This window comes from Dipodomys spectabilis, unplaced genomic scaffold (genome assembly GCF_019054845.1).
Source record: "Dipodomys spectabilis isolate Male_0828 unplaced genomic scaffold, ASM1905484v1 ptg000054l, whole genome shotgun sequence".
Lineage (NCBI taxonomy): Eukaryota > Metazoa > Chordata > Mammalia > Rodentia > Heteromyidae > Dipodomys > Dipodomys spectabilis.
In genome coordinates, this window is record NW_024870731.1 from 37,707,801 (window position 1) to 37,725,567 (window position 17,767).

The window sequence follows — 17,767 nt, forward strand, 5'->3', positions numbered from 1 at the left end:
AGAGCAACAGAGTGGGAATGGATAAGCAGAAATGGAATGATTTGGTTCCTGCTCAGACATTGCTCGATTCACCCTCATCCTTAATTCAAGTACGGCTCAATTGCAACCTGCTTTCAGACCCATTCTCTGAAAAGACAGTCATTATGAACTTCCCCTTCCTTTCTTTTTCCCTGAGCACTTGTCCCTTTCTGACCTCTGACTTGTGATTCCTACTGACTGACTGTCCCAGAAGGAGGTCAACCCATGAATATAGGTTCTACCTTAGCATCCCAAAGAGTACCTAGCACTTAAAAATACTCAGTACATATTTGGGGAGTCAGTGAATAGAAGACTACTTTTTGTATCCCTGTATCTGAACAGCTTTGGGTGTGTGTGACTCAAATGAAAGAGCATCTATCTGGCTTACATAGGGATAGGGCCTGTGTTCAATTCCAAGTAAAACATATACACACAGAGCTCGAACATGGTGACAGAAGAAATAGAATATGTTATTCTAAGTTGGAATGATATTTAACCAGTCCCCACTTCAGTTTGGTTTCTGCAGCTCCCATTGATAACATGGGCTGTTGCTCATGAGGGCTGAGCTGGAAAGTGGAGATGCCTCATCTAACCTCTCAGTGAAGGAAAAAAAAAAACAGTTCAAGGATTGATGGGAATTGTTTGTCTCTGTCCTCTTGGCCCCAGTTCACCCTTCCTGAATCTGGCTGTTCTTCATTACCTGCAGACACATTTCTTATTGTAATGTGAGGGCAATGCTTTGTACAAACTTGCTGGAAAGCATGTAAAGCAAAGCTAGACATTCCTCTTGCAGGGACACGGTCCCTGAACAAGTCTGTGAATTATATAATAAAATCTCCTCTGACCTCCGCCCTCCCCTTAGAAAACACACCAAAACATCCCAAAACAATGGGCTTTTCTTCTCAGTTTGTTTGGGATATTTCTGGTATCCTCCTACCTGCTGCCCTGAACACTGGGGCTGTGGGATTAGACTCATGTGTAATTGCTTTGTCTCCTCTGAACTGGGTTCATGATGAAGTCCTACTGATGGGAGTAGAATTAACTGACTCAAGCACCCATGCATGGTTGCTAGCAGAGTACTTCTGCCTTAAATGGTCTTCCATGCTCTGGAGAGCGCGTTGGATGTGTCTGTCACTGTGATAGTGTCTCAGGAATGGAACATGGCCTTTGCTCATTCACACCTCTTCCTGGCCTTGAGCTGGATTTCAGTCTCACTAGTTAGTCTGTTAGGAGCAATGATGTTCAAAACATTACAGCAGGATCCTGGAGGCTTTGGGTAGGCAACCAGAGATCCAAAGAAAATTGCCAGGGCATTTAAGGGGCATTCCCAGGGGGCCAGTGTCCTTTAGTTTCTTGGCTACTTAAGCATGTTCATTTGTAAAAATTCAAGTTCTCTACTTGGGATTTGTTTGCTCATCTGCATGTATGCTACATCATAATCAAATGGCTTTCTTAAGAAACAGCCATGATTTATACCTGTAACATCCTCTCCTGCTAGAGATATTCAAACAGAAAATGACATAGTCAGATTAGTGCTAGGATTAAGGAAAGCATATTATAAGAGCATAAACACCAGAGATCAAACTCATTTGGTAGGGAGGGGCAGGGAAAAGATTTAAGTGGGATTTGTCAATCCAGCTTATCTATCCCTCTTCCCAGCTTTCTCTGTACATGATAAGGATTCTATGAGGAAACCAGAATGGTGGACAGATTTTATGTCTGCAATGATATGCCTGAAAGTTAAATGTGCTTGGAAGATAACATATTGTTGCATAAAAAGCAAAAACAAGCTGGGCAACAGTGGCTCATGCCTGTAATCCTAGGTGCTCAGAAGGCTAAGATTGGAGGATCTCTGAGTTCAAAGCCAGCCCAGGCAAAAGTAAAGCTTTGGATCAAGTGGTAAAGTGCTAGCTTTAAGCAAAAGATGCTCAGGAACAGTGGTAAGGTCCCGAGTTCAAGCCCCAGGACTGGTGCAAAAGAAAAAAAAGGCAAAAGCAAATACATAAAAATACCTTTGCCTTGGGTAGTTTGCTGGTGTTTTTCTCCCTAGATTTAGCTCTCCATTAGCATGGGAAATTCAGGAGTGAAATGAATAGTAACTGAGACCCAACAGTGTGAAGTATTTTGTTATTGTGACATATTTCATATTAGAAAGCTGACAACACTCATGTGCATGCGTGCATGCATGTTAAGAGTGGAGGAATGGTAAGAGGCTAAAAAAAATGGACACCTCTTTTTTTTTTTAAAGACGACACAAGAGTTTGCAGGACCTTTATTCTTCCAAGAGTCATTTGTGTGTGTGTGTGTGTGTGTGTGTGTGTGTGTGTGTACACATCATTACAGGCCATGAAAATTTATCAATACAAGCAGACAACCAGGGAAGCCAACAAGAAACATTACAACTCTGTCTTATCATGTAGCAAATAAGTTCAGGCCGAGAATTCCCCACCCCTGGAACATGATAGCTCTATTTCTTCTTTTCATTATAATGGATGGAATGCACACAGTGATAACAACTAGCAAGAGTGACAAGGTGTTATGTTATGCAGTTCTCCATGTAAATACAGTATGAGCTCATAGATAGAATCAATGAGTAGAGAGTGGACCTGTTGTGTGATTGGCATTATTGGAGCAGATAGGGCCCACATTTATCTTTGAATAGTAAGTTCCAGACTTGGGGATGCTTAAAGAAATGCCTTGGGAATACGTTGGATATGTAGATTCCTGAGTTCTTCCCCCACATCTGTGGGTGTACATTATGAATCTTCACAAGCAGGTGTGGGTGGTTCTCAGGCCATGCCGTGCTGTGAATTTTGGTGAGGAGAGATGGCATCATTGGTAGAAGACAAATGTGTGGAAGAACCATGCAGAAGCCAGTGAATTCCAGAAACAGAAAGTTTATCTAGGAGGGTCGAGTGTGGTAGCTAGCGTCTGTCTAGGGACCAGGGGTGTGGAATAGTCAGTGGCAATTGATTGTGGTTGTTGCAGTGTGGAAAGCCCGTGCTTTTATTTGAAGGTAGATTCAGAATGAGATCCATGTCTAAATGAATATAGCACGGTGATATAATTTGCATGTTGATCTGGAAGAGCTCGAACAAACCTTACAGGTGATGTTCTTCTGCACTGTCATTTAGGAGAGCCAAGAAAAGAACTTCCCAAAGATCAGCGGAGATTCAGCTCACATTTCAGAGATTTATGATATGTAGCTTGACTTTCTTGATTAATTTCCTTCTTTTGTAGACTGGCCTGCCTGTTCACATGGGAGGTTCCATGTCCAGCGAGGTTGCCGATCTATTTGTAGTTTAAGGTTGCTTTGCCACTGAGAATAGTAGAGGCATTGGTACTTATTCTGGTCTTGCTTCCTGGGGTTGTGCTTCTTGTGTATATGTGTGTGTGTGTTTTAAGTCATGGCACCCAGCATCTACAGTGCTGACAAGGGTGAAAATTCTAATGACCTATGTGATATCACCGACTTCAACTTATCCAAAGATTTCATCTAGTTCCATGGAATTAGTCATCTGAGTGATCCCATGGTTGCTGAACATTGTGATTCTAGGGAGCACTGTTTGGGCAGGGACTTTGTGTTGGTAAGGTTTAGGAGCATATTGTTTGTAGTGCACAAGCTGTGTGATACTAGGAAGATTCCTCAACCCTCAGCCTCAGTTTCTACTACAAGATGTGTGTCCTGCTCATGCAACTAGATGATACTATAAACTGCGTACAGAGTACATATACCACATGGTAAATAGTTAATAATACGATTGAGCATTGGTTATGTTGAGCTTGGTCAGTATTAGTTATATAATGATATAATGCTTTATTAATAGCAATAAATATTTCTAAATGGTTTTCCATCATTGTCGCCGAGGACTCCAGGATTCCCCTGAGATAATAAACTCAGCCAGTGTTTATGTCCCTTATATAAAATAGCTTAATTTTGTATGTAACCAGCCTATCTTCCTGTATAGTTAAACTTAGCATCTCTAGATTTCTTATAATACCTAATGCAATGTGTATAGTTTTCTTACTGTATTTTTTGGAACAATGACAAGAATAAAAACAACTTTTACATGATCAGTATATATGAAATTTTCTTTCTTTTTTTTTTGGTTGGTTGTGGGACTGGGCCTGGGCACTGTCCCTGAGCTCTTTTCTTGAAGGCTAGTGCTCTAGTATTTGAGCCACAGCACTACTTTCAGTTTTCTGATGGTTAATTGGAGATAAGAGTCTCGTGACTTTCTTGCCTGACTCGCTTTGAACCATGATCCTCAGATCTCAGCCTTCTGAGTAGCTAGGATTACAGGTGTAAGCCACCAGCACCCACTCTGTTTACGTTTTTTCTTTTTTCCTTTTAGCCATTCTCATTGACACTGAAGGTTCACTGTTACCTATTTCACTATGTATTTGCCAAGATAAAGCCTAATATACATAGAAAAATCCATAATAAGTAACTGTATAAGGATTGGTCATTTGTAATTCTTTTATTATTCCTTTTATTATACCTGTTTTATTATGGCAATCACTGAACCCATTGACATTCCAATATTCAGCACACATGTTGATCGAGGATTACAAAATGAATGACTTGGAGGTTTTTGTAACCATACTATATGTTACATAGTGTTCCTGTTGGAGAATACTAACATTATTCACCATTCAGGTATGAAGAAGGTTCAGATTGCTCAAGAAACCATTTGGATAATGGTTTAGGCAAGTGCTTTGCAAACCTCTCATCCAGTTATTATTATTTTTTTAAACTTTCTTTCTCAGAGGAGACAGGGGAGGAAAACCCTACACCTCCTCATACCATTTTGTTTTGTAAGAACTACTGAACCAGTTGTTTGAATTAGCATAGTTATGTAATGCTCTTCTATCTCAGGCAGTTACTCAGAGTGTTACTGGGAGGTTACAGGAAGTTACAGACAGCAGAGTGGAGTGAGTGCTCACTGAGCCTGTGTTCTGTAGCTCACTGTTAAAGCATGTGAATGATGTGGCTTCCACCTGCATCCCACAGGCTTATTTACACCCCCCTCCTCCTTTATCCAGGCCACCCCTTGTGGGGACAGAGTTCTCACTGCTGAGCTAATCAGAGCATAACCTCTTATGGACAAGCAGTGGCAGCTGAACTGAGCATGCCCAGAAATGGCAGTCACTGAGTAGGTGGGGCCCCCTGCCAAGGGAACAGGGATTCCAAGGGATGAGAGGCAGGCCAAGGGTGGCACCTTTGGGGCAGATTCCCACATGGACAAGAGGAATAAAGGTTCCTGCCACAGACCAACAGTACTGATTTGTGTAGATCTAATCATGATGATAGCTGCTGGAGCAGTTTTACTGTCCTCCTCTCCCTCTGGACAGACAGAGGACTTAACTGCATTTATGTTCTGATGTAAATCACTTTCCATTCTTCCACGTGCCAACTCAGATGTTTCAGAAAGGTAAAATGCCACCCATTTCCAGTATCAGTACAATTTCCAGTGGTTTAGAGAACTCTTTGGAAGAACCCCTAATGCATCCCGTCCCACCAACTGGGCCACCTTGGAGAGAGCTTTTGCAGGTGCAAACAGAGTTAAATGGCTGCAGCCTCCTGTCCAAGAGGCCCACCTGCACAGGGGCGCCCTCCCCTGTGGTGCCGTTGTGGACTGTACCTGTCTGCCCTGAGCTACACTCCTGATGGAGGGTTAAGAACTACCAGCAGGGGCTTTTTCTTCTTCTTCTTCTGTCACAGACCAGCATGGTATAAGTTAGTTACTTTCACATGCATTGTAGGCTGCTTGGCATATCGTATAGAAACCCTGTTGCAGGAAATGGGGAGGGTATTGTGTACTGTATATTGGGACCGGCTCAATTCAGTGTTAAATTTAAGTCTGGGACAAGAAGCAACGCCCACCCCATTACAAGTTTATATGAAGCAAACATCTATTTTTGCTATGTGCAGATTTCACTGTATGAAGTGCTAAAAATAGCCAAATGCTCAGAAATCATTTGTGATGCAAAAATGACTGGAGGGGGAACCGTGTTGTTTTCTGCCCTGGTTATGACTAAATTGTACAGGCCAGAAATTGTGCCCTAGAACTGTTTCCGCGAGGTCATTCCAAGACGTTGCTGGTGTTGGAAGGCTATTGGGCCTCTCCCTGTGGACCTGAAATGTCATCTTGCCCACACAGACTGTTAAAGAACTTAAAATAATTCTGACAGGGTTTTTTTTTTTAATTGCCTAAAAGAAATTATTTGGGCATCGAACATTTTTTCTGAGTGCATTTATTTATTTTTGTTTTTTGGAAAAAAGCTGGGCTAGGTGACAGGTTAACAGTCACCAAGTCTCAGAGTTATTATTATGCCTTTTAAAGCGCTGAACCCATGTCTGAAGGCTGATGTTTCCTAATCTATGCCATGTATTAGGCCGGCATACTTCTTTGCTCCTGTGCTGGCCTGAGTCGTTTTGAATGGTATCATCAGATCAAGTGTCTTTGGTATAATCACAAAGCTGGGCCTCAGAGATCAACCCCTGCACCCTGAGGTCTGATGCTTTTTCTGTTTACCAGGCGGGCAATTTCAGTTGCCTTCTAGCAGCTAGACAAGTCTTCAGATTCAGAAATGTTGGAATCTGCCAATGGAACAGCTGGTTAGTTTAATGCCTAAAGGCTGGGCTCCTGCCGCAAGTTGTAGGAAATGCCCCCCACCCCCACCCAGATAAGCCAGCTGACCCAGTTCTCAGTGTGCTGGTGTGGTGGGGGTAGCCGCAGCTCCATTCCCCATCCACCGCGTGGGCGCTCAGCCTGCTCTGCGGTGTGGGTGAAGATGGATGTAGTCTTCTGCCTGTCTCTGTGCTTCCCAGATTTGCCGGATCATCTCCAATCTTCAACCTGCAAAAGAAAATAAGAACTGAGAAAGTAAGTGAGCGCCCAAGCAGCGCGGAAAGCAGAGTGGATAGAGGAAAACTCTCATACTGGAAAGGCCTTAGCCACTTAACCCCTCGCGTGCGGTTCTCCGTGGCTGTCCCACTGACTTTGCCATGGAATGGCAGGAAAGTGAAAGCAAACTCTAGTCTTTCCGGAAAAATCTGTGGAATGTGTCATCCTCCTCCCAGCTCTGTGGGTGGCACTTGTGTTGTAATGGGTCAGCCTTTTGGACTGCTGGCACTTCTGAAAAAAACAGAGAAGACAGTGGCAAAATCTAAGGCCGAACCCCAGAGAAAGATTTGTTCTTACACCCCCAACCTTTATATTAGCAATCTCTCGCTCTTTCCCCCCCCCCACACCTCTCTCTGTCTCTGTCTCCTACTTAAAATTTTTCTTAGCATGCTTGACATACTGGCGGAGGAAAAGGAAGATTGGCTAAAACAGGAAATTTGGACTTAATTTGGAAGCAAAAAAAAAAACCACCCAGTGAAATAAATGTTTAAACGGAAGTAGTCATATAAATATTTTCACTTTGAGAAATGAAAGCAGTGCCTAGCTTCATCTATAATAACCTGTAGCCATGCTATATCTGGATTTTGTGCTAGAAAGCCATACGAATGCCGATTTGGCAAGAAGGAAGCGTGCGTTGTTTCCCACAGGAGGACTGGGCAGCAGCTCTGTGGGGCTGAAGCTTCCTGAAGGTTCTTACAGCCGCGGGGCTTGGTACACCCCTGGCTTCTCCTTGGCACACTGTCCTTCCGTTTATAGCTCCTTAGCATTTTCTCTTCCCATGTACAATCCAGGCCAGTAGAGCTGGGATACTGGCATTTCTTCTTCCAGCTGGCTAGTTTTAGGAAGGATGCAGTTTGAGCCTGTTCCTCCTTGGCTTTTAGCTTTCACTTGCCTTATTTGGTAAAGCTGTGGGGTTCGTTATTCCTGGAAAGGGTTGTTTCACTCATTTCAAGGACCATTTCCCACCTCCCTTGTCTTTCTGAGCAGGGGAACTTGCTTGTAGCTCTGGGCTATCTGTTTCTTGCTGGGGCAATTGCAGGGTTGGGTTGTCTTGAAGATTTCGCATTGGATTCAGGGTAGGGTGATGGACCCCTCACTACTAAGGCCTTTCCTTGCAATCCACACAGTTCAGTGTTAACTTCCTTTTGAACCTAGGCTCTCCTGAACCAGCTTGGCATTTTTGGCTTTGCCCACAGCCTGGTATTGGCTATGTCCTCCTTGCTTTTCTCAGAACTGCCCTGTCTACGCTATTTTTCCCTCTTGTTCTTTCAGGTTCTGCATCTTCTCTGCCTGTTTGGGAGCTTTGTTTTCTCCTTTATCAGGAATAGATAAGCGTTGCTCTCATGACCAAGTTGTAGCTGAGCTCATGTTTTGATGACGTTTATAGGAAGATATATTCTTACCATGTTCGTTATGTGTGAAAGCATGTTCTCAACCTCTCCTCCACCCTCATTCATTAACCAGTCACCCCCAGAATCCTTACGTACTTCCTTCTTGAATATCAAAGAGACAGGGTTTTAGAGAGATAGGAGGGGTGAGTTATTTCTTAGAGTCAAATTTTGTTTTGGGTTTAAGCCTAAGAAGTTTGTAGAGCCTCAGCAAGATAGTTCTCTCCTTTCTGATTAAAGATTGGGATGGAGAAGGGAGAAGGAGGAAGTGAGGTTGATGTTAGCTAGTTCTTGTGCCCCCTCCCTGTTTCGTAGGAGGCAATTGAATTATTTAAGCATTTGGAGGGATATATATGTATATGTTTTTGGTCGGTTATGGGGCCTGAACTCTGGGCCTGGGCGCTGTCCCTCAGCTCTTCAGCTTATGGTGAGCGCTCTGCCACTTGAGCCACAGTGCCACTTCCAGCCTTTTCTGCTTATGTGGTGCTGAGGAATCGAACCCAGGGCCTCAGGCATGTGAGGCAAGCACGCTACCACTGAGCCACCTTCCCAGCCCCTAGAGGGAATATTTTTTTTCCTCTCAGAACTTGGAGGCTGCTGCTCCAGGAGAGTTAGTTAAGCTCTTTTTGTAGAGAGACTCCATGTTCTTCCTTCCCCTATAGTTCACTTTGGAGTGTGTGAAGTTAAAGGATGCCGTGTAATTTTAGACATCCTCAAACGCTAAGGAAAGGGCACCCGGGTGACATCGAGCAGTTTGCTGGGTCAGGGGAAGAGAGGAGATAAATCAGTATGAAGGGTGGTCTCTGAATGTCCATCACCACAGCTAAGCGGACTCTAAGGCTTTCACCCTTCCAAAGCAAAGAGCAGTCATTGCTCTTAGCCATCCTCATTGTGTGCCTTCCTTGCGTGGGCAGCAGTTTTGGCATTTAGAAGACTGTTTAGTCCTCTCTGGTTTGAGCTTTTCTGTTTCTTGATTAGAAAATGACAGGCAAACTCTATTCAAAGTAATGCATTAGTTGTGTTATGAACCCGTTTGCTCAGTTAGTGCTGGGTGAAGCACATAAAACCAGCCAATTGTCTGTCCCTACTGGAGCTGTAGGACTGTTTGGATTTAACTGCCTGAAGTCCTTCTGCTCTAGTGATTAATGTTTCTTGGCTGGGGTTTGTCCTGAGTTAGTTCTTTGGTCCTTCTTTTTATCATAGCTATTCTAGTGCATATAATTTCGCCATGCTACTACCAATGACTGCTACTACTGATAATAAAAGGTATTAAACTGACATGGTACCTGCTCTGAAATGAAAGCTTTCCCAGTGTTTTTGTTTCTTCTATGAGTGTGAATCTGTGGCCAGATCCTTGTTTTCCTTATGAGGAAACATAGAGAATTAACATGCCCAGAGCAACAGTTGCAATGTTGGTCCAGGCAGCCTGATTCTAGCTAGAAATGGCTTAGCTGATCACCTTTCGTCCTGCCTCCCAATACTGTTGAGCTCGTTGTGTGGCTGCAAGTTGAGCTGGTCTATGGGGCTTGTGGTACAAGGACTGCCTAGACTGAATGCACACGAGCTGTTTGGGTGATTGCTGATTTCTTCGATAAAGGCCATTTGCCCTCCTTTGTTGACACATTTCTGTCTTCAACTTCCTGTCCCTTGTGTTTTTATTGTGCTTTTCTTCTGACCCTGCATCTACCTCTTGGGTGTGTGTCAGATCTACAGGTCTCCTGTACATTTCCTGAGACTTTGAGGGCTTCTATTCTTGTGTTCTCTGCCTGCAAATTGGGAGATAGCTTGGGAATGCATTTATGTTTTTAAACTTTTTTTTTTCCCCTGAAGGTTATGGTAATACTCTAGCTTTGCTTTTAGGCAGTGCTTCTCAAACGATAGATAGACCACCTAGGACAAGGATAGTGTTACAAATACAGACTCTACCATGTCAGTGTGCTGTCTGATTGGCAGACTTGTGTTTTTGGGTAAGACCCTACATTTCTAATCACCATCACCTTCTCCTTCCACCTCCTCATTCCTCACTTCAGTGGGCTTGAACCCAATCTCCTGCATCTTCACTGCGTTTCTTTACCTGGAATTTTCAACCACTTCGTAAACTGTACCTCACAACGGCTGGAGTTTATAGCACCCAACAACATTCTAGAGGCATTTTTTTTTCCAGGAGAAAATAGAAAACTGATCATGACATTGAAGGAGACACTGTCATCATTTGGAAAGGACTTGTTCAAAAAGCAGGCCTGGTTAATTGGTAGCTTAGTATCTGATCTTTGTCACTGAAGGCTGCAGATCATGCTGTCTGGAGTCTTGTTGGAGATAGCTTCTCGCTGGGGACGTTTTTCTTTTCCTTGCTTTTCTTTTTCTTTTTAACACCTCTTATCTGACTTTTGTTAAATAGCCCACTGGAATCCAAAATAGAAGCTGTGTAGGGAGATTCTCCCTGAGCACATTTCAGCTGCCAGAGCTGTGCTGGTGAAGTTGTATTGATGATACCTGCCCATCCTGGTAGGAAAACTGCCTGTAACACCACAGGGCCCTCAGACATACTTGGTTCTGACACTTGATGCCTGACTGTCCCCTTCAGCATCTCCACCCAGAGTGGTAGGCCTAGGGAACCATTTAAGATTTAAAAATAGCCATAGTCTCCTCATGAAACACGAAGGCATTACTACCAGGGCTGGAGTCTCTTTTTGTTCCATTCGTGACCCTAGAGTTAGCCACTGTTATTAGATCATCCTATATTCTCCAAGATTTTTATCTGCATGGAGTCATATGTCTGTAAAAAACGAAAGTCTTAACACAGAGGATGTATTTTAATATTACAGTGGGGTTTTACAACCTGTGTTCAATGCCATGAATTCAATGCCCTTGGCTCTCTCTGACCACTTCTCCTCATCTCTAACATGCCGTGGTGTAGGGCTTCAGCTTTGGTCCTCATTTCTTCTTCATTGGTTTCCACTCCAGCCATTCTCACCCAGCCCTGGCACTGTAACGTGCCCGTGACTAACACAGCTTCCTCTCAATTCTCCATCTGTGTCCCAGGAGCACAGGCTGCAGATTCGTCTCTCTAAGTGACACCCCCACGCCCCTCCCAAGCAGACTAGAGAGATGTCTAGAACTGGCAGGTTCTCCCTGCCCAAGCTTCATTCCTTCCCCTGACTCTCCCATTACAGTGCCTGTTTCCGCCTACCTCTCTGTTCGGCACTTGGCTCACTGGGCTCTATCACATCGGCCACTCTTCTTTTCCGTGCACATAGTCAGCTCATTTCTGCCCCAGGATCTTTGTCCTTACATTCTTTCTGCTAGAAAGTCTCTTTGTCTGCATTGGAGGTCTCCCCTTCTTGTTTCCATGTCTCTTCTGCAGATGTCACCATCCCAGAGACCTCCTGACCTCCTGACCTTTCTGCTTTGTCACTTTTATCCCTTTAGTGGCTTCAGGGTTCCCCCCCTCCCCCCACCTGGCTTTTATATCTCCATGGCAGGTAATAACAGCCAACACTGTATTTTGTGTTGTCTACTTATTCTTTTTTTTCCCCTCCCTGTAGAATTTAAGCTGTATGAGAACAGAGACACACTGGTCTTGCCAACTACTGTGTGTTTAGTACTTGGAACAGTATGTGGCCTGAAGGAGATGCAGAGTTAGCTTCTGTGAATGAAGGATAGCAGAGTGAGAGGTAAAGTGTATTAGAAGTGCTCTGGTTCTCTATGGCGGAATCTGCTATCCCTTTCTCCCAGATGGAGAAAGAATGCTCTGTCCTCAGTAAATTATCACATTAGGCCTATCCATGTATGTATGTATGTAGTATGCATACACATATGCAGTATGCATACATATGCACACTACATATATGTATGTATGCATGTATGCATTGGAAGTCCTGGGTTTAAACTTAGAACCTTCACTTGCTAGGCAGGTACTCTACCACCTGAGCCATGCCTCCAGCCTTTCATGCTCTTATAATTTTTTTCTAGTAGGGTCTGACTCTTTGCCCTGTCTCGTTTGGGCCTTGATGCTTCCCCTTTTATTAGTTAAAGTGAAATCTTGTAAAAAAAATTTCCCCAGTCTGGCCTTGAAACGTGATCCCGCCAATCTCTACCTCTTGTGTAGCTAGGATTACAGATGTTAAGTCACCTTACTCCGCTCTGTTGATACATTTTGACTTAGGATGGGATTTCCTTCAGGGGAAGACAGAAAAGAAGAGAAAGAAAATTAGGCAGGTAATCATACATTTTCCTAAAGTAATTTGACTATCTTGAAATGACCAGATCTTTGCTTTGAATTGGTTTTGCTTTTTTGACAGGGTTTGTTTGAAATAATTTTGCAGTTAAACTTATTTTTCCCCCCCAAAAGAGCATTTATGATTACCTCTAGCAGTGAAGATGGATAGCAGAATGATAAATGTCAGAGGTGATTCTGCCATGGATTTGATTGTATTTAATTTGATGGCTTCTACGCAGTTGAATTTTTTAAAAGCCTTCTTTTGGAGCAGTGTCAGTTTAAGAGATCTGACATAACTGAATTATATAATCAGACATTTTAAGGATGCAAATTGCAAAGGCTTTGGTGGTTAGCTTCTGGAACTTCTTTCATTTTGTGTGCTTTGAGGATTGGTCTTGCCGCTTTTGATCCTTTACCCTTGACGTTTCCTCTTCAGTGGGCTCATTCCAAGCTGGGCTTCTGAGGGATGCTTGAGTTTAAAGGAGACCACAGTGAGAATGATGCCTGCGTGATAACAAAACTTGAGAAGTATCACCAGTGCCTGCCTGCCACCTGGGAAAGCCAGGAAATGGTTGGAGCAGTCTGGTCAAGTGTGGGCTCCAATGCTGATCACAGGCCATCTATCCTGTGTAGGACTGTGTGTTTAATAACAGTTGGTCTCGCCGGGCACTGGTGGCTCATGCCTGTCATCTTAGCTACTCAGGAGGCTGAGATCTGAGGATTGCAGTTCAAAGCCAGCCCGGGCACGAAAGTCCGCGAGACTCTTACCTCCAATAAACCACCAGAAAACCAGAAGTGGCATTGTGGATCAAGTGGTGAAGCACTAGCCTTGAGCTGAAGAGCTGAGGGACAGCGCCCAGGCCCAGAGTTCAAGTCCCACGACTGACAATAAATAACAGTTGGTCTGTGTTTTGCATCTGTTTTCTCGCTCCAGCACGTTGTTCAATACACAGCAGACCTTTGCTTCCTGGTTTGCTCACTGCATGTAACCTGTGGTCTTTGGTGTATCACGGGGCCATTGCTTCTTTTTAGACAGAGCAGTTCCTCCTGCTTTCTCCTGGCAGCTTTTCTATTGATTGTGATCTTTGAGGGTACAAACTACCAAACCCTCGCTTTTACACAGGAAACGGGCTGGAGGCTGAAGTTGTGTGTTCAGGGTGGACTCTACCACCTGTCCATTTCGTCTCTGCCTCGCTCTGGGTGGGCCTCCTTCACAAGCCAGTCTCTCCTTTATGGTATCCAAGCCATTGTCATCAGATGTCTGGATGTTTACAGTCTCCTGAGTTATGCTGGAGGAAGGACATGGTTCTTCACAGGAGTGGGTTGTTGTAGATATTGATAATCCCATTCATGGATCACAAAAAATCATCAGTGAAGATGGTACCTGGCTAGGAGTAGCCAGCAAGAAGCTTTCGAGAAATATCCGTGTCTGTCCCTTCATGTGCCAAATGATGTTGTAGGCCCTGGTCCAGATGGAGGTTTTGCATTTAGACATAGGTTCAGGTCCTTCTTCTTTGCCCATATTTTGCTCGTGTACATAATATGTCACGGGTTGATTTCTAAGCCTCATTGTATCTAGCTGGATATTGAAGTTGGTTGATAATGGGTGTGTACATTGAAATGGAATTACGAGGACTTGTGAAGGTAGATTCTCAGCCCAGTACTGCTATATGTTTATTACAGCTTACTTGGTTCATGTTGTATATGGGAACCAGGGCATCAGCTTAAGGATGTTTTGAAGGGCAGAGAAAGATAAGATGGAGAAGACGCCTGGATAGGTCTGGCTAAAGTGGGGAAGTATGGGCATCACAGGGGAGACCAGAGGTCATGGGCAGGTGATGGAGGGTGTCAGATAGCACCAAGATTGGGTCAGACACGATTTAGGTGATTGGTGACCTCAGACAGAGTTTTGCTAGCATGGCTGGGGTAGACTAGTCTTAGGAAACCAGAAAGGCCAGGAGTTACTCTGACTTCACAGATAAACAATGGTGTTAATATGTTTATGTTTCTTTGGGATTTGCTTAAGTGTTCCCTGTCCCACTCCCCCTAATGGATTAAATTAAAATACTAATTAAAGTCGTGATCCCTTGATTTATGAGGGCATCAGTATAAAACCAGCAGCATTTAGAGAATTGTAATAAGCCCACATAAGAGGCAGAAAGTTCTCTCCATTTCAGGAAGCACCAGGCTGAAACTGGACTCTGTCCCAGGCAAGTCTCTCAGCAAAATTCCCTGTGAACTAAGAAGTAAGGAAAAGTCTCTTTGGGTTGATTATAGAGGATTTACCTTGCTAGTTGAAAGCCAAGTCTGTGAACCAACAGAGAAACTCTTGCCATGTGCTTTTACAGTGTTAGGTTTTTTGTTTATTTTGTGTGTGCCGTTTTGGCGCTCGAACTAAGGGCTTAGCCATTGTCCCTAAGCTGTTTTTGCTCAAGGCTGTCTCTCAACCACTTGAGCCACAGCTACACTTCAGGCTTTTTTGGGGGTAGTTTATTGGAGATAAGAGTCTCACAGACTTTCCTGCCTAGGCTGCTTTCAAGTGTGATCCTCAGATCTCAGCCTCCTAGGTAGCTAGGATGACAGGTCAGAACCACAGGTTCCCAGCTACAGGATTAGTTTTTGTTTTTTAAAACAATGTTTATGTCATTGTTGGTTCTGTATTACATGCTTAGGAGTGAGAGAAATAAGTCTCTTATCCCTATCTAGTGGTATTTATTGCTTTGCTGAACCCTTGTTCGTAGTGACCAAAGTTGGAACATGGAGTTTATTTATGTGCAGATGGGTTTAGCAACTAGTCACAGGTAGGCTCTCAGTTCTCCAAAACCAGTTGTTGGCTGGGCACTGGTGGTTCACACTGTAATCCTTGTTACTCAGGAGGCTGAGATCTGAAGATTGCAGTTTGAAGCCAGCCCAGGCAGAAAAGTTCCCATTAGACTCTTATTCCAATTAACCACTCCAAAACCAGAAGTGGAGCTGTGGAACAAAGTGTAGATTATTAGCCTTGAGCAAAAGAGCTCAAGGACAGTGCCTAAGCCTGAGTTCAAAGCCTCACAACTCACACACAAAACAAGAAAAGAAATCCAATTGTTTTTGTAATAAAGATGCAACATGTTCATGTGGATTAAATGACTACCTCTTTACTAGAATCGCTTTGATTGTAATATATAGAAATCTCTCTCTTCTCTCTTCCAGAATCTTAAGCAGAAATACCTCTTAGCTACTGGGTTTTCCACAGTCATCTTTCATTTGAATATCTGGTTAGTGATCAGCCTGACAGCCTCTTCTATGCGGACCACACAGGGCAACATAGAGGTTGTTCCATGGAGCAATGGGAGTGTGGTGTAGTTCACATAAAAATATGTTGCCTTGATACTGCTTCCTGGGAACAAACAGTTATGTAGCCTCCTGGAAGCTGATTTTCTCAGTGTGTGGTTGTGTTACTGGGGTTTTGTACTCACATTCAGCAAGCATAAGTTAGGACCACAGAGCAGGAAGTGAACAAATTAACTCAGGAACACATGAAGCAAATGAGAACATGGTAGGTGTATGGCCTGTCTAAAGGAGTCCTTTTATCTCTAGCTACTGGCTGTCCTACAGAAATAGAAGCTTAGTGTTCCCAAATTGTGTGTGTGTATGTATAGGGGGTTGTTGTTATTGTTTTTCTCTAACAAAAAAGCTGTAGGAAGCTGGGTGCCAGTGGCTCACGCTTATAATCCTAGCTACTCAGGAGGCTGAAATCTGAGGATCATGGTTTGAAGCCAGCCTGGACAGGAAAGTTTGTGAGATTCTTACCTCCAGTTAACCACCAAAAAAGCTGCCAATGGAGCTACAGGGCCAAGTGGTAGAGCGCCAGAGTGAAAGAGCTGAGGGACAGCGACCAGGCCTGGACAAGAACCTGTACACACACACACACACACACACACACACACACACTCTCTCTCTCTCTCTCTCTCTCTCTCTCTCTCTCTCTCAAAGCTTTAGGGTTTGGGTTTTAATGTGATGTTTCTAAATAATAGCAATTAATGCTAGTCTGTTTAAAAGAGCAAGCAAGGACAGATAGAACTTTGTCTGTGTGGAAGATCTGGACTGAAGTCCAGCAGCTGGCACATTTGGCTTCAGGTAATGTTTTCCTAAATGACACAATGATTAGTTCAGTCAGCATGCTCATGTGTGTGCGTGGAGTGGTGGGAAGTGTTTTGCAGAGCATGGGGGCCGGTAGGGAGGTGATGGAAATTCACCTGAGCCCCCACAGAGCTCAAATTGGACATTAATTCAGGGCCATTTGGAAGAAGTTTTGTAAAGAGGAAAGACAAGTGGCGGGGGGGGGGGGGGGGGGGAAGGGGGAGATTCCATGTTGGAAAGAGGACCATTTGAGTTTCACTGGGAAGGAGGCAGGGCAGAGGGCATTTGTGTTAGTCAGTTTTCCACTACTATAACAAAATACCTGATATCATTAACCTATGAAGAGAAAAGGATAATTTTGGCTTATGGTTTTGAAGGCTTTAGTCCCCAGTGGGTTTTCCCTGTGCCTCTTGGAACAGGGTCTGTGGCAAGGCAGCATATATCAGCCCAGGGCAGAGCAAATTTGCTTCTCTCACGAGCCAGGGAGCAAAGAGATGGGGTGCGAGGTCCTACAGTCTCCTTCAAGGGCAGGTCCCCCACTCACCTGAAGACTTCCCATTAGATCAGTATTCCACTTCCGGTAGTGCCACCTTTAACACAGATCTTTAACACAGATCTTTGATTTATACTTCAAGCTCGAAATCAGGGCTGAGCTCAGCGGCTCATAAATTGTTAAAGATTCCATCTGAACCAATAAAATGCTAGGCACATGGGTGCGTGCCCATCATCCCAGCCACATGGGAAGTATGAATAAGAGACTCATGATCTAGATTCTGGCCCTGACATAAAATTCAAGATCCTATTTGAAAACAAGTGAAGCAAAAAGCAATTGCAGGTGCAGCTCAGTTTTTAAGGGACCGTCTAGCTAGCACAAGGCCTCTGAGTTGAAAGTTCAGTACCATTAAAAAACCCCAAAACACCAAAAATCCAAATGATATTAGTGCTCTTCTAGGCATCAAAGAGGTGAACTATGGAAGTGAGATAAAGCAAACTTATGCTTTAGAAACGCTTACTAATCTGGCTTGGCTAGAGGCAGAGAAGTTAATTTTTATCTGGAGATGGTGCTGTGTTGTGCGATCATGTTCAGCTGGTTTGCACAGTAGGCTACC

General features: G+C 43.9%; 1 protein-coding gene and 1 long non-coding RNA gene across 6 annotated transcripts in view; one reads left to right on the forward strand and one right to left on the reverse strand.

The window, feature by feature from the left end:
* Itpr1 (inositol 1,4,5-trisphosphate receptor type 1) overlaps nucleotides 1–17,767 on the forward strand; it is a 297,583-nt gene that overhangs the window by 66,300 nt on the left and 213,516 nt on the right. The window lies entirely within an intron of this gene.
* LOC122108139 lies at nucleotides 6,294–7,030 on the reverse strand. Its single transcript, XR_006147478.1, has 3 exons — nucleotides 6,966–7,030; nucleotides 6,723–6,881; nucleotides 6,294–6,622 (listed from the first exon to the last, which is right to left on the reverse strand). It is a non-coding gene; the product is annotated as an uncharacterized LOC122108139 (long non-coding RNA).